The sequence below is a fragment of the Penaeus japonicus genome, unplaced genomic scaffold (assembly GCF_977035675.1).
Source record: "Penaeus japonicus unplaced genomic scaffold, GWHDUDI00000001_assembly GWHDUDI00000043, whole genome shotgun sequence".
Classification (NCBI taxonomy): Eukaryota; Metazoa; Arthropoda; class Malacostraca; order Decapoda; family Penaeidae; genus Penaeus; species Penaeus japonicus.
The window spans coordinates 2,016,870-2,021,869 of NW_028234445.1; the positions used below are offsets into that span (position 1 = coordinate 2,016,870).

The 5,000-nt window shown below is 34.9% G+C and overlaps 2 protein-coding genes and 1 long non-coding RNA gene across 3 annotated transcripts in view; 2 read left to right on the plus strand and 1 right to left on the minus strand.

Moving 5' to 3' along the window:
• Positions 1–5,000, plus strand: part of LOC122246354 (uncharacterized) — a 1,434,769-nt gene that overhangs the window by 1,216,698 nt on the left and 213,071 nt on the right. The window lies entirely within an intron of this gene.
• LOC122263496 (uncharacterized) overlaps positions 1–5,000 on the minus strand; it is a 1,386,165-nt gene that overhangs the window by 945,035 nt on the left and 436,130 nt on the right. The window lies entirely within an intron of this gene.
• Positions 1–5,000, plus strand: part of LOC147466573 (uncharacterized) — a 277,312-nt gene that overhangs the window by 227,169 nt on the left and 45,143 nt on the right. The window lies entirely within an intron of this gene.

Here is a 5,000-nt window from a genome sequence, read left to right on the forward strand (position 1 = left end):
CATTGTCTTATCTCACTCAACATTCATAGATTTCATTTGTCCTTCTTACTCACATTCACACCTTCTCCACTTATCATTTTAACTCACATTATTACATTTCTGATTGTTCACATTCTCAAATCACATTTCCACCTTCTTATTATAAATTCTCACTCACATTCCCCTTCTCATTGTCATTCTAACTCACATTTCACCCTTCTCATGTTGTCATTCTCACTCCACATTCAACCTGCTCACCGTCATTGCTCACGAACATTCACCTTCGCATTGTCAATCTCACGAATCACATGAAATACATTCTTACAGGTCATTATTCAATCACAGTTCACCTGTAGTTTCATTCTCTTTTCACATTCATACTCATTTTCAATTCTCACTCACATTCACCCTCACTGTCTTTCTCATTCACATTGCACCTTTTAATTGTCATTCACACTCACTTTTCACATTCTCATTTTCATTCTCACTCACCTTCACCTTTCTCATTTGTCTTTCTCACCTCACATTCACTTTCTTATTGTCATTCACACTCACATTCATCTTCTCCACTGTCATTCTCACTGTACATGTCACCTTCTCAATTGTCATTCTCTCGCAACAGTTCACCTTTTAATTATCAATTCTCATCCACATTCACCAGTTATTCGTTATCATAGTTTACGCACTCACATCACATCTTCGTTTCTGTAGATTTAACTCCTCACACTTACCTTATCATGTAACATTCTCACTCGCATTCACCTTCTCATTGGTCATGATCAAGACTCACATTCACTGTCTCACTTTCACTGTTCTCATTCATAGGGTAAAACCTTCAGGGTCAATTGTCATTCTCACTCACATTCACCTCATTGACTCTATCTCTCAAGCATCACATTCACCTTCTAATTGTCATTCTCACTCACATTCTTAGTCTTCTCAAGGACGTCATTTCTCACTCACATCTAGCCTTCTCAGTTTTCATCGCTTCACTCATACACTCTACTTTTCTCTTTTCATTCTCCACAGCCTCACGATTCCCTCTTTCTCATTGTCATTCACACTGACAGTCTTCCATTCTCATTTTCATTATGACTCACATTCAAGCTTCTCATGTGTTTCACTCACATTCACCTTTCTAACTGTCATTCTCATCTCACATTCACCTTTTTCATTGTCATTCTCACTGCACAATTCAATTCTTCTCATTGTTCATTCTCACGCATAATTACCTTATTTTCTTTCAGACAGTCAGTATGTCATCTTCTCATTGTCATTCTCACTCAACACCAGTTCACCTCATTGTACATGCTCAATCCTACATTAACCTTCTCCCCCCCCCCTACTGTCATTCGTTCTTTCACATTCCACTTTCTCACTGTCCATTCTCATTCAGAAAAACATTGACACCAGTTCTCACTGTCATTCTCACTACACATTCACCACGTGTCTCATTGTCATTCCTCACGTCAAACAATTAACACCTTCGACAGTTTTGGTATTCTCACTCACATTCACCTTATCATCTCTAATTATTCAGGCTGACATTCAGACGGTCACACTGTCGTCTCACTGCATATTCACTTTGGTAGCATTGTAGATTATCAACTCTTCACTTTCACCTTATTTTTATTCTCACTCAAATTAAGCTCACTGGCACATTGCTCACTCACATTCACTCTTCTCCATTGTCATTCTCACTCACAGGAAACCTTCTCTATTTTCATGTCGCTCATCTCACATCCATGTCTCCTCCATTGGTTAGTCGACAACCCACATTCACACAGATTATCATTATGCATTTTCCTACTCACATTTAACTTCTGACTGTTCATTCTCAACTCATCATTCACTTTCTCATATTCATTCTCATCTCTTTTCAGATTGAAACATTTTCAGTCCCAGGAAACACCGCACATTCAGCTCACTGGCCCATTTCTCATCTCAACATGTTCACCTTCTCAAAGTTGTCATGAGTCTCCGGGCACATTCACTTTCATATCACTGTTCATTCTCTCATGCAGGCCCAGAAGTCATCTTTGTCATTCTCATCTCATTCCACCTTCTCACTGTCACTTCACTACATATTCACACTTCTCATACTGTCAGGCTTCTCCTCAGTGTCACCCTCATCACTGTTCCTTCTCACTCATATTAACTTGTTTAAATCTCATTCACACTCACTTTGACACTGTGTGTTCGTGCTTTGTTCAGTCTCTCTCATATTCTCCCTTAGCTGGCTGTCATTCATCACTCAAGTCAGCTTCTCATTGTCATGTCTCACTTATATTCACACTTCTCCTGTCATTCGTCACTCACATTCACCTTATCATTGTCCATTCTCACTCGAAACAGCAGACTTGTCTCAGTGTCATTGCTAATCTTCACATTCCCCTTTTCATTGGAAGGCGACACTCATTTCTCCTTCTCACTGTTCACTCTCACACATATTCACCTTTCTCATTGTCATTCTCAGCTCACATTCACCTCACTGTCATTCTCACTCATATTCACCTTATTGAAACTGTCATTCAACTCACTGTTCCACTTTTTCATTTTTATTCTCACTCATATGTCTACCTTATTGGAGTCATTCTCCACTCACATTCTGAGCTTCTCTCATTGTCAGTTCTACTCAACATTCTATGACTTCCTGTAATTGTCTCACTGCAAACATCACCTTCGACATTGTTCATCCTGAACTTCCCTTCTCAACGACTGTCACCTTACTCACAATAGGCACGTAGTAACAGAAGCTATCTTCCTCCCTCAGGTCGGGGAACTCCCTGCTACAATCGTGCTTCACGAGAACGGCACATGTATGCTGTTGTAGAGACGCTCCTCGAGAAGGGCGGAGGAGTGATCGCCAAAGACTAAGGATGGTATAGGCGATCTGGTAGACGAAGAAAGCGATGTGACTTCTTAAAGGCACACAGAAGAATTTTGCTTGTGTTCTGACAGTTTTCTCATCTTTGTTCTCTGATGGAAATTAGATAACATTTTTTTTTTTTATTACTTCAGATCTAATAAGGATACATCTATCATCAGTTTTTCTTATTTCTTCCATCATTGCCATTATTCTTTTGACTATTTATCCATTCCTTATGCTTTTACAGTTGTTTACTTTGAAAGTTCTTTTATTATTGTTTCCGAGTTATTTGTAAAATGTTACTATATTCATTATCATATTATCATTATGAATTTCAATGTTATGATACAATATTATCCATATAAAATATTCATTTTTATTATCATTCAATTATAAATGTACTTATTATTTCAAAAATTTTCTTTTGTAATAGTCAACTTTTCATCATTCATACTTGCTTTTCTTCCTCTTTTACTCTTTTCATTATGATATAATTTTCATTTTTATTGTCAATTTTTTTTTCTATATGATTTTATACATATCATTCCTATTATTATTATTATTATTGTTATAGTTAAAAATATTATCTTCCTATTTTAATTATTTCGTAATATAGATATACTCCTATTTCTATTTCAAATGATTAATCATAGGGATATCCTTCCTCTTGTCATCATTGATAATTTTGCTGATGAATCCTGTTGTTGCTTGTTCTCCTACATGCGTTTTGTTGTAGTTGTGAGGTCTTTATCACTCATAGCTTATAAGCCAGTGTCGGTAATCATGATGGTAATGAAAATGAGGATAACACGATGGAGCTTCCTTGTTCTTTTGCCTTCTTGCCAAAAACACCCAAAGTAGCTGCGCCACAGACTTGCTTGCAACAATAACATGGCTATGCAGGTGCTGTTTAAGAGGATGGATGCACTAACTTAGCATTCGTTTTTTACAAAATACCTCTTCTCTCGCAACTTAAGTTAGGTTTGTCTAAGTACAAAGATTAACATATCCAAATGAAAAATATCAATAATATAAATTCATACGAAAAAGATATTTACCTACTTTTGTATCTGATTATTATAATGATATATGATAATACTAATAAAAATAACAACCATAATATATGATGATAATGATAATGATGACTAAGAATAACATTCATTATAATTATATTATAAAAACATTTAAGATAAAACGATATACAATTCATTATTATTATCAATATTAATATCAATCTAGGTTAGAATGACCACTTTATTATCGTTTTTAAATAATTTTTTTATGACTGATATCATTTTTTTCATTATAAATATTATGTTACTGATAATAATAATTCCAAAAACAATGATCTGAAAGTATAATGACGCATCCTTATTTTCATTATGGTTATTATTTTCCTTCCTATCATGTGCCATCAGTATGATGCATTAAAATACATAACTGATCATAATCAGCCTTCTTTTAAAATCATGATGAATTCTACACGATTCATGAATACTTTCCCATTTTCATTTCCACTCATTTTCTTCATCATTTTCCATCCATTTAATTTCATTCTCCAGTCATTTCATGCTTATTCATAAGCTTTCCTTTTTGCTTGTATGTATCATAATTATTTTCATTATCATTATTGTCATTAATATAATAATTATACAATTATAACAATTGTTGCCATTCAAATTAGCATTGGCATTTTCATTCCTAACCTCAGTTCCCTTCTCATTTTAATTCTCATTAACATCCTCACCACAGTTTTCATTTGATTTTTTATCCTCGTAAGTCTCAGAGCAATTCCAGTCATAACTCTCCTTCTGCAACTCTTTGTCACTCTATACTTTCTGTATCATTCTCCTTCTCCTGCTCTGTGTCACTCTATACTTTCTGTATAATTCTCCTTCTCCTACTATTTGTCACCCATACTTTCTGTATAATTCTCCTTCTCCTACTTTTTGTCACTCTATATTTTCTGTATAATTCTCCTTCTACTCTTTGTCACTTCATACTTTCTGTACAATTCTCCTTCTCCTACTCTTTCTCACTCTATAATTTCTTTATAATTCTCCTTTCCCTACTCTTTCTCACTCTACACTTTCTGTATAATTCTCCTTTTCCTACTCTTTGTCACTCTATATTTTCTGTACAATTTTCCTTC